The sequence below is a fragment of the Schistocerca americana genome, chromosome 2 (assembly GCF_021461395.2).
Source record: "Schistocerca americana isolate TAMUIC-IGC-003095 chromosome 2, iqSchAmer2.1, whole genome shotgun sequence".
NCBI classification, from domain to species: Eukaryota; Metazoa; Arthropoda; class Insecta; order Orthoptera; family Acrididae; genus Schistocerca; species Schistocerca americana.
In genome coordinates, this window is record NC_060120.1 from 204378082 (window position 1) to 204390827 (window position 12746).

General features: G+C 43.6%; 1 protein-coding gene across 1 annotated transcript in view; it reads left to right on the plus strand.

The window, feature by feature from the left end:
* LOC124594919 (rab3 GTPase-activating protein catalytic subunit) overlaps positions 1-12746 on the plus strand; it is a 465991-nt gene that overhangs the window by 375070 nt on the left and 78175 nt on the right. The window lies entirely within an intron of this gene.

The window sequence follows — 12746 nt, forward strand, 5'->3', positions numbered from 1 at the left end:
TTGCAGACAAACAAAAATTACACGAAGCGAAATGTAGTGTGAGGAGGGCTATGCGAGAGGCGTTCAACGAATTCGAAAGTAAAGTTCTGTGTACTGACTTGGCAGAAAAACCTAAGAAATTTTGGTCTTATGTCAAAGCGGTAGGTGGATCAAAACAAAATGTCCAGACACTCTGTGACCAAAATGGTACTGAAACAGAGGATGACAGACTAAAGGCCGAAATACTAAATGTCTTTTTCCAAAGCTGTTTCACAGAGGAAGACTGCACTGTAGTTCCTTCTCTAGATTGTCGCACAGATGACAAAATGGTAGATATCGAAATAAATTACAGAGGGATAGAAAAACAATAAAATCGCTCAAAAGAGGAAAGGCCGCTGGACCTAATGGGATACTAGTTCGATTTTACGCAGAGTACGCGAAGGAACTTGCCTCCCTTCTTGCAGCGGTGTACCGTGGGTCTCTAGAAGAGTGTAGCGTTCCAAAGGATTGGAAAAGGGCACAGGTCATCCCCGTTTTCAAGAAGGGACGTCGAACAGATGTGCAGAATTATAGACCTATATCTCTAACGTCGATCAGTTGTAGAATTTTGGAACACGTATTATGTTCGAGTATAACGACTTTTCTGGAGACTAGAAATCTACTCTGTAGGAATCAGTATGGGTTTCAAAAAAAGACGATCGTATGAAACCGAGCTAGCGCTATTCCTCCACGAGACTCAGAGGGCCATAGACACGGGTTCCCAGGTAGATGCCGTGTTTCTTGACTTCCACAAGGCGTTTGATACAGTTCTGCACAGTCGTTTAATGAACAAAGTAAGAGCATTTAGACTATCAGACTAATTGTGTGATTGGATGGAAGAGTTCCTAGATAACATATCGCAGCATGTCATTCTCAATGGAGAGAAGTCTTCCGAAGTAAGAGTGAATTCAGGTGTGCCGCAGGGGAGTGTCGTAGGACCGTCGCTATTCACAATATATATAAATGACCTTGTGGATAACATCGGAAGTTCACTGAGGCTTTTTGCGGATGATGCTGTAGTATATCGAGAGGTTGTAACAACGGAAAATTGTACTGAAATGCAGAAGGATCTGCAACGAATTGACGCATGGTGCAGGGAATGGCAATTGAATCTCAATGTAGACAAGTGTAATGTGCTGCGAATACATAGAAAGTAAGATCCTGTATCATTTAGCTACAATATAGCAGGTCAGCAACTGCAAGCAGTTAATTCCATAAATTATCTGGGAGTAGGCATTAGGAGTGATTTAAAATGGAATGACCATATAAAACTAATCGTCAGTAAAGCAGATGCCAGACTGAGATTCATTGGAAGAATGCTAAGGAAATGCAATCCGAAAACAAAGGAAGTAGGTTACAGTACGCTTGTTCGCCCACAGCTTGAATACCGCTCAGCAGTGTGCGATCCGTACCAGATAGGGTTCATAGAAGAGATAGAGAAGATCCAACGGAGAGCAGCGCGCTTCGTTATAGGATCATTTAGTAATCGCGAAAGCGTTACGGAGATGATAGATAAACTCCAGTGGAAGACTCTGCAAGAGAGACGCTCAGTCGCTCGGTACGGGCTTTTGTTGAAGTTTCGAGAACATGCCTTCACAGAGGAGTGAAGCGGTATATTGCTCCCTCCTACGTATATCTCGCGAAGAGTCCATGAGGATAAAATCAGAGAGATTAGAGTCCACACAGAGGCATACCGACAATCTTTCTTTCCACGAACAGTACGAGACTGGAATAGAAGGGAGAACTGATAGAGGTACTCAAGGTACCCTCCGCCACACACCGTCAGATGGCTTGCGGAGTATGGATGTAGATGTAGAAGCGCTTATTTCCTTACAAATGCAACTTTCCATGTTTCTCAGATAACTCTCGCAAACTAAAGTAACATGAATACTAAGAGTCTCGAAAATGACAAGGAAGTTGGACTGTGCCAGTGTGGATGACACGAACTTAGCGAGTGACCCACGGTTCGTCAACCAAGGAATCCACTGTTGAACACTGTTATATCAAGCGAGCCACGTATTTACTGGGTTCGGTACCAGTACTAAAGGTTTAAGGCTTAATGTAACCGATAACACTTTAGGATCCAAACCAGGTTAGGTAGTTTTATACTGAACGACTTGCGCAGATTAACATCAGCTAACGATATTAAACATGAAGCCTTCATTCGCGTTTCACTAGTCGTCATTGGGCATGAGGTAGCTAGGCGTTACTGCTTCCCCTCCAGTATACGACTGGTAGGTGGAGGTTACTCATTATTTACTAGTTAGGGGAAAACCCATTATTGCTATTGTTTGGGATTATTGTGTATAGAATTACAATTCTCTTTTAAGGTGCCACTAAGTAATCAACACTAGCAAGACCTACGGTTCAGTATGTCACGCCAAAATTAATTAATCACACAGTGGCTTCCCTACAACCATTTCTTCTACGTTGGCAGCAAGTGATCTTATAACCAATAAATTAGAAATTTCTTCATTAATAAAGCTAAAAATCACTAATGTACTGAAAAAAACACTCGTCAATAGATTCTTGTATCGCTCAAGCAAAGTTCAAACAATCAAACATTTATGTTACCCTAAATCCATGCTAACAAGTTAGATTCCACCAATATTTCACCAGTCAGGTATCAGTGGACCATACAAAACCGTTTGATAGTATTTACGCAGAGTTCTTTAAAAATTTTACAACGCAAAGTGCGTGTACAAATTCCATTCTTTTGTCTACTTACGTTTAATCAAAGGCCATTACTAACAATCGTCTGTGATATTACACCATTTGTCAAAATAATGTCAATATCTACACTATATAATCAAAAGCATCAGGACACCTGTCTAAAAATGACTTATAAGTTCGTGGCGCCCTCCATCGATAATGCTGGAATTCAGTATGGTGTTGGCCCACCCTTTGCCTTGATTACAGCTTCCACTCTCGCAGGCATACGTTCAGTCAGGTTTCTTGGGGAATGGCAGCCCATTCTTCACGGAGTGCTCCACTGAGGAGAGGTATCGATGTCGGTCGGCGAGGGTTGGCGGGAAGTCGGCATTCCAAAACATCCCGCAGGTGTTCTATAGGATTCCAGTCAGGACTCTGTGCGGGACAGTCCATTACAGGGATGCTATTGAGCGCCACCCAAAACAACAAGGGTGCAAGCCCCCTCCATAAGAATACTACCACATCATAACACAACCGCCTCCGAATTTTATTGTTGACACTACACACGCTGGCACATAACGTTCACCTGGCATTCGCCATACCTACACCCTGCCATCAGAGGTGTGCTTGCTAGTAGTCCTACTGCTAATTACTGGTTCAAGCCAGTTCGTGTTGAAATGTGGGCTCACGAGCCCTCTTTTTGCTGTGGTAGCCGTACGATCTACCTCAGCTGCTCTTACAATACGACGATCCTGGCGGGCGTTTGTGCTGCATGGACGTCCAGAGCCTCGTCTACAGGGGTGAGAATGTTCACGTGACCACTGACACCAGCATCGATGCACAACTGACGGAGTACGTCTAGCTTGTGTGGCAATTTCCCGAGAGGGTCACTCCCACCCCTAGCCGTGCGGGATTAGCCGAGCGGTCTTGGGCGCTGCAGTCATGGACTGTGCGGCTGGTCCCGGCGGAGGTTCGAGTCCTCCCTCGGGCATGGGTGTGTGTGTTTGCCCTTAGGATAATTTAGGTTAAGTAGTGTGTAAGCTTAGGGACTGATGACCTTAGCAGTTAAGTCCCATAAGATTTGATAGACATTTGAACATTTGAACTCCCACCCCCACTCGTAAGGCCACGATTTGATCCCTTTCAAACTCGCTCACTTGCTTGTAGGAAGCACGAGTGCATCTCATGGCATGATTGCCTGCTTGCTTCACACTTTTGCACCATACTGAGCATTCCGGCTGTGTGCATTCCCTCTTATAGGGTAGAGGCAGAGGGCGGTCTGATAGCTATTTCTCACCGCTGTATGGTGGCGGACAAATTTGAAACTATTATTTGTACATCTCCTATCCCCCAGGTGACATATGCTGCCATCAGATCAAAATCACGTCATCTTTCCAGATGTACTATTTTTTTACGACAGTTTATACGCAATGTTAACAAATTTCTCTTTTTCAGAAACTCTTTTTTTGTCATTGCCATTGCACATTTTATATTCTCTCTACTTCAATCTTCATAATTTATTTTGCTGCTCAAATAGCAAAACTCATCTACTTCTTCGTCCCGTTTCGTAATCGAATTCGCTTATCATCATTTGCTTCAATTCTACTACATTGTATTATCCTTGTTTTGATTTTGTTGATATTCGTGTTATATCACCATTTGAAAACCTTGTCCATTCCGGTCAACTGCTCATTCAAGTCCTTTGCTGTCTCTGCCAGAATTACGTCCACTCTGAACTTTAATTCCTATCTACTGCTTGTGGAATCTACAGAGTGGATACAATCGGTGACAGGCTGCAACCCTGTCTCATTCCCTTTTCAACCACTGCTTCCTTTTCATATCCCCTCGATTCTTATTACTGCTGTCTGTTTTCTATACAAGTGGTAAATAGTCTTTCAAAAATGCCTCAAATGGCTTTAAGCATTATCGGACTTAATATCTGAGGTCATCAGTCCCCTAGACTTAGAACTACTTAAACCTAACTAACCTAAGGACATCACACACATCCATGCTCGAGACAGGATTCGAACCTGCGACCATAGCGGTCACGCGGTTCCAGACTGAAGTGTCTAGAACCGCTCGGCTACACCAGCTGGCAAATAGCATTTAGGGCCCCCTATTTTACCCATGGCATTTTTAGAATTTCAAAGATAGTATTCCAGTCAGCTGTCAAAAGTTTTCTCAAGGTTTTGCTTTCCTTAACCTATCTTTTAAGATAAGTCGTAGGGATCAGTATTGCCTCGCGTGTGCTCACATTTCTCTGGAATCGAAATTGATCTTCCCCAAGGTCGGCTTCGAAAAGTTTTTCCGTTTTCCTGTAATTCATTCGCCTTAGTATTTTGCAGCTATGTCTTATTAAACTGATAGTTCGGTTATATTCACACCTGTCAGCACCTGCTTTCTTTTTATTTGTATTATTACATTCTTGTTGAAGTCTGGAGATATTTCGTTTCTTCATATATCTTGCACGCAAGGTGTAAGTTTTTTGTCACGGGTGGCTCTCCCAAGGCTATCAGTAGTTCTGAGGGAATGTCGTGTACTCCCACGGCCTTGTTTCAGCTTAGGTCTTTCATTACTGTGTCAAATTCTTCTCGCAGTGTCATTAGATATTTGTATTCGAATCACCTAAAACTTAAATTGCAAATATTGCGGAAACGGAAGTGCTATTGACGTGCTGTTTCCAAAGAATGGTCATGGGCTTGTATTGTTAGCCAATCAACAGATTGTAATAATAGCTAGAAAGTGTATTTTTTGTGTAAACATAGACTTTTTTTAAAATGAATCAATGCTTATTGACATTAACAGACTAAAAGTAGGGTAAATTAGAATTTCAGTGGTTTTTGTTGCAGGATTCTAGAGCGAGAGATCGTTTTTTGAAAAGTTCCCACACCGACTCTTGTACAATACCTGTGGTAGTATACACTAAAGAGCAACACACGTGCATATACTAGTTACGTGAATTCTGACCAGTATCGAGACAACTGACCATCACAGGATGTGTTCAAAATGACCACCGCTAGCGGCAACACACGTTTCCAGTTGGTATGAAACGACTGCTGTACACGTGCTAGCATTTCAGCGGAGCTGCCCGACCAGGCTGCAATAATACGTCGTTGCATATGATGGGCTGTTGTTGGTATGTGCTTTTAGACAGCGCCTTTCGGCTTTCCCCACAGAAAAAAAAGTTTATAGGCGTCAAGTCCGGGGAACTGGTCGGCGAAGTTATACGTCCTCTGCATCCAATCCAACGATCTGGAAACGATTCGTGAAGACATGCTGTACTATTTGGTGCACTATCAGCAGGACAGACATCATGCTGGTATAGCAGATTCCTCCTAGTCCGCAGAGGAATGGCTTCTAGCATCCTTGGAAGTTAGTCTGTTAGGAGGCTGCGATAGTTGTGTTCGTTCAGTGTTCTTTCTATGAAAAACGGCCCTATGAGCTGATCGTTCACTAGCCCACACCACACGCGCTTACGCTCCGTGGACTGTGACGTTCCACCTGACGAAGCCAGCGGGGATTGGCAGCAGACCAGTAGTGCATGTTACGGCGGTTTACCTGGCCATGATTGGTAAATGTGGCTTCATCAGTCTGGAGTGTCCTGTCTTAATGCCCATACACAGGAGTTGACACGATACTCTAATAGTTTCGAAGCAGCTCTTATTGGAGAGAGATGTGATAGCGATGGAACCTATGTCGACGGATAATGCGTAGGACACTTGCCTGACCCATGCCACATCCTCGTGCGATTGTGCGGGAACTACTCTGCGGGTCAAGTGCAACAGCAACTAGAACATTAATTTCCCTCTCTACTGTCGTCAGTGGTTTCCTTCTGTTACGTTGTCTAGGAGTTACGCTACCACTTTCACGTAACTGGTTGAAGAGACTGACAAATAACTGTCGAGATGGCTTACGTCTATTGAAATATCTTGCCGCGTACGATAACGAACTGCATTTTTCGTACACTCTCCATACACCATGACGATGTCGGCTTTTTCTGCACTGATAAATCCCATCGTCCACTCATGACCTATTGCTTGGACTGTCACACATGAACTGACTAGCATGCACTCAAGGAACACATAAGCAGACCATAAACAAACATAACATCATCGTACCTAGCAACTACGCTGTTTGAATGGCACAAACAAGGGTCGGTATGGAAAATTTCCAAAATACAGTATCTCGTAAACAACTCGCACTAGGATCTTGCAACAATTGACGTTCTAATTTACGCTACTTTTAGTTTGTTAATGTCAAGAAGCATAGTTCCATGTATGTTTGTACAAAAAACACTCTTTCGATGTATTGTTAAAATCTGTTGATTGGCCAACAATACGAGCCCCTGACAATCATCCCATTCCTTGAAAACCGCACATCATTAGCACTTTCCATACACCCCATTCAAATTATATCAGTGTAATACTAATACTTCATTGATGTCAGTTTTTGATTCACATCTTCATCACAAAGTCGAAGAACTTGCAATTCAGAGAAACAAATCGTTCGAAACGCATTCTTACGAAAATTTGAGAAGTAAAGATATATAAATACTAATATCTAATGCCACTGCGAGAACGATTTGTAAGAGCACTGAAAGACCTAAGTCGAAACAAGGCCGTGGGAGTTTCCTCAGAACTACTGCTAGCCTTGGGAGAGACAGGCGTAACAAAACTCTTACATCTGATGTGAAAAACGTATGCTACAGGCTTCAAAGTTCAACAGGAATCTAATAATTCCAATTCCAAGGAATGTAGGTGCTGACAAGTGTGAATATAACCGAACTATCAGTTTAATAATTAATGGTTGCAAAATTCTAACGCGAATTACTTACAGAAGAAAGGAAAACTTGCAGAAGGCGCTCTCGGGGAAGATCAGTTTCGATTTCGCAGAAATAGGGGAACACGTGAGGCAATACTGACCCTATGACTTATAATACAGGTGAAGAAAAAGCAAATACACGTTTATACCATTTGTAGGCCTATTGTATTTGTCTTATTATTAGAACCAAGGTATCTGTATGCGGAAAAGGCTGAAACCCACTCAGATCCCTCTCAGATCTGAGCCTTCGATTCAGTCTTGCGCTACTGTGGTCCTTCTCTTAATTCTCTTGTATTCCCTTCGTGTGGCACACGTTCCTCTGTATCCTTACTCGTTATCTTCATACCTATATCACTAATTTTTCCTTCAGTCTGCAGTTGTGGGAGTTCATGGTGTGTCTAAGATTTTCATTTCTCATCTTTCCCATTTTGATTATTCTGATCCGACTTCCCAAAAACTTGATTTCGGTTTCTCGTACCGTACTTATTTTCCTTTCCTGCATGACTTAGGTTTTTGCAGAATACAAAGAATTGGTGTATAATACATTTGGTACATTACATTCATCCTTCTTTGTTCCATATAATTCCTCTCACACTCCTAATAAAGCTGTCAGCTTACCTCACGTGTTCACTTCTGTCCCGGTCTTCAGTTTTCTTGTACTATACTCCCCTTGTACTTGAAGCTGCTTTATGTAAGTCTAAAAATGACACAGTGGTCGAGAGTTCAAGTACTGTAACATGTCATTTCCGGACCTGTTGTACATCTTCGTTATTACTTCGCAATTCGTATTAAACCGCTTGGTGGAGGATTCATAGAAGCACTTTGACTATTAATCGATCGGGAGTAATGAACACCTAATCTGTGCGGGCGCTAATTTCTCTTATCTTACTGTGATGCTCATTTCTCCCTATGTGGATGGGCGTCAACAAACTTGAAACTTCGTGAGAAGATCTCACCATGGCAAGAAACGCTTTCGTTTTAATCATTAGCACAAATTCACGTCACATTTGGAAATCATTACTGCCATTCATGCTACAGTTTCAATTTCTTATGGGCGTTTCCATCGATAGACTTGTTTTTCAGCGTTTCCCAGCGTCGCGAGGACTGTTGCGAGAGTTGCGTGACCCTTTAGCAGAGAAAGTGCTGGCCTGAACGCCAGAAGAGACAACTGCTAGAGGCAATGTAGACAACGAGCTAGCCAGCTAAAAAAGGTGTCCGCTCAAAAGAGGGTGCCTTGCATAATACATGCTATATACGTCACGTTTCACCCAGAACAGAGGAAAGGAGGCGACCCACAACTTTCTGAGAGAGCAGCGCCAGAGTCACGCGGCCTTACGAGGACTTTAGGGCAGCCGCGAGTCACGCTCTCTGCACGTGTAGCACACGTGGTGCTCAACGGAGAGAAGGGGTGCGCTTGCGCTCCACATTCCTAATCCCTGTTGCCTGGCAGATAAAATCGTGAATGCCGACCGCAACGCCACGGCGAACACTTATAATTGGCGCGGCATCCTCAGTCTGGTTGTTTTCACGCCTCGCTGTACTTTATGGCGCTGCTCTCCGCGTAGCGGCCTTCACTGTCACAGTGACGCGCGGTATATATTTTCCTTACTGCCTTCACGAAGGTTTCAAGCAACGTTTGTCCGATGTGGAATGTAACATTCATCCTGGTAAGCAAGGATTCTCGTATACAGTTCCTATATCTGACCAGCTAGACCAAGATATGCCGAAATTCCACGTCTAATCTGCAAACTATTGTGAAGTGCATGGCGGAGGATACTTACCGTTATACCAGTTATTAAGATATCCATGTATGGAGCGTGGGATCCTTGCATGTATTCCAATCTCTGTCTCCCCTACAGTTTTACCCACTACAGCTCCCTCTATTACTACGGAAGCTATTACCTGATATCGTAACACAAGTCCTGCCATCGTGTCCCTTCATCTTAACAGTGTTTTTCATACGTTCCTTTCATCGCAGATTCTGCGGAGAACCCCCTCATTTCGTACCTCATCTAGTCTGCTTAATATTCAATATCCTTTTAAAGTTTTCCCACAGTCCATCATTCAATTACCATACATTGTTGTCCTCTAAATGTAAATTCTTAAAAAATTTCTTTCTCAAACCAAGACGCATGTTTGAGACTAGCAGACTTCTATTGGCCAGGAATGCCCCCTTTTACTGCGCTAATCCGCTTTTTATACCTTCCTTGCTTCGTCCCTCTTCTGTTATTTTCCTTCCAAGGTGGCACAAATACTTCGTCTACTTGGCGACCCAAGTTTTGACAAGTTTATCAGTAATCACATTTCTGCTGTTCCTAATCGCTTTCGCTTTCTCTCAGTCCAAATTCTGTAGTCATTAGCCTGGTCATTCCGCTCAACACGTCCTGTAATCGTCCTTCACTTTCACTGAAGATAGCAATGTCGTCAGCAAATCTTACCATTTATATTTCACCTTGAATATTAATCTCACTTCTCCATCTTTCTTTTATTTCCGTCGTAGCTTCTTCGATGTACAGATCGAACGGTAAGACGTATTCGGGAGGACCACGGTTCAAACACGCGTCCGGCAATCGAGATTTAGGTTTTCCGTGATTTGCTTCAGGCAAATGCCGGGATAGTTCTGTGAAAGGGCACAGCCGATTTTCCTTCCCCATCCTTCCCCAAACCAAGCTTGTGCTCCCTCTCTGATGACCTCGTTGCCGAAGGGACGTTAAACACAAAGCTCCGCCGCCTCCTCCGCGAATAGTAAGCACGGAAGATAACATCCCTGCCTTTTACGTTTACTATTTCGAGCACTTTGTTCTTGGTCTTCCATTCTTAAGTATGCTACCTGCCTTTACATATACCGTGCACATATGTCCTTGAGAATTCCGCACATCTTGCACCATTTTATAGTCCCCACATTTTTCTAGTTCGAGAAATGTTTCTTCTGTTATCAGTCTCACCGTTAGAACTGCCTCTCTTGCGCCATTACTGTCCAGAAAGCCAAACTGACTGGCATCGAACATATCATTCATTTTGTTTTCCATTATTCTGTATACAGCGTCATTACAACCAAGTTCAAGTTCCAAAACCCCATAAAAAAAAAGAACCGTTGCTCAGAATGACGTCTGATTTCAAGGGAATATTATTGACTTAAGTGGAAACGTTATTGGAAAAAAAAGCAACGAAAATTTTCCCACTAGATGATGCTATAAGGTCCAGCTACAGATGAAAGATCAGTCGCAATACGACAGCTATGATGCGAGTTATACACATTAGCGATTCGTACTGCCGGCCGGAGTGGCCGAGCGGTTCTAGGCCCTTCAGTCTGGAACCACGCTGCTGCTACGGTCGCAGGTTCGAATCCTGCCTCGGGCATGGGTGTGTGTGATGTCCTTAGGTTAGTTAGGTTTAAGTAGTTCTAAGTTATAGGGGACTGATGACCTCAGATGTTAAGTCCCATAGTGCTCAGAGCCATTTGAACCATTTGAATCGTACTGTGCAATGTGAATTACCGCACGAGTTTGACATTCAACAGTTTTGGCACAGTTAGTTAGGTAGGCCCATTCATCACAAACCGCATAGACAGCAACAATCCGTTTTTAACTGTCGTGAAACTGGCTGAAGACGTGTTCAATATACTGTCCACCGTTTCCTGCCACAAGCTGAAATTGAGAAACAGCGTGTTCCACAACAGATCGGAGTTCAGAATGCGTTATGCAATGCGTGCTTTCAAGTCAGCTACGTTTGTATTCTGAGTACTGAATACAGAATCCTTCAGATAACGCAATGGCCAGAAGTCACACAGATCAAAATTAGGTGATGTGGACGGGGAAGTCCATAGCGAAATGGCGGCTGATATCTCTAGCGTTTCCAAAATGCCTGTGCAGCAGCCGCTTCACTGGCTGTGCAGTGTGCGGAGGAGTGCCATCTTGCGTAAAACTGATCCTACCCACACATCAACGCTGTTGAAGGGTTATGATGACATTGGTGCGCAAAAGACTCATAGAATTTACCAGTTACTGTACAGCTATCAGGAAGAGCAGGGCCCATCTGCTCCAAAGAATAACAACCTGCGATAAACGATACCGGCAACCCGCACCACAAATTCACCTTTGCAGTATGAAATGCTACCTGTTGATGTGCGAGAGGATTTTCCGACGCCCATATTCGGCAGTTCCGTGTACTGACATATCCTTAGAGCTGGAAATGGACATCGTCTGTCCACAGAATGTTCCATTGACATTCATTGTTCAGGTCCATGCAAGCAAAAAATTCTGTAGCAAACTTTTGTCTTACCGACAGGTCACTATGAAACAACTCCTGAACTTGAGTTATTGTGTATGCATAGCAATCCAGGATGTTTCGTAGCACCGTGCTCGCAGGCATGCTCAAAGCTCGGGTGATTCCCCGGGCACTGCATGTTTGCACACCACCGCACGATGAATCCTGCAGTGCTGTAGCACCATCTTATACTGACGTCAGATCAAGTTTTTTCCTCCCTCAACCACATTGCGCTTCGGAAGAACCTACCTTTTCGAATTTAGCAATTATTTTTCTTTAGACCTTTGGAAGACATCGGACCAACGGTTATTTTCATATCTTTGAGAGTCCGAAACTTGTGCAGAGCTACTGGTGCACAATCACTGTTCTTGTAAAAGAGCTGTACCAGCAGCGCGCAATCCTGCATTGAGACAGTCATGCCGAATGTCCCAGCCGCAAACTGAGGAACGGCCATGTACCCTGCCTCTTTTACTTTGTATATTCTGCCGCTTACAGCGCCATTTTCATTGGAGTTTGCCCGCATCTCGTGGTCGTGCGGTAGCGTTCTCGCTTCCCACGCCCGGGTTCCCGGGTTCGATTCCCGGCGGGGTCAGCGATTTTCTCTGCCTCGTGATGGCTGGGTGTTGTGTGATGTCCTTAGGTTAGTTAGGTTTAAGTAGTTCTAAGTTCTAGGGGACTGATGACCATAGATGTTAAGTCCCATAGTGCTCAGAGCCATTTCAACCATCATTGGAGTTTTTTATTTTCCTAACATATTTCCTTTCGTCGATGATATTCCATTCGAATTTGACGTCATTCTGCGCGGCGGTTTGGTTTTTACAGCATTTTGAACGTAGAACTTTAATTACGAGGGATATTACGAAAGTAAGGTCCGATCGGTCGCGAAATGGGAACTACAGTGAAATCAAAAGTGTTTTATTTTCAATTGTTAGCCACACCTTCCAGCAACATCTCTACATAGTCGCCGGTCTCTGAGACTTTTCTCGTAG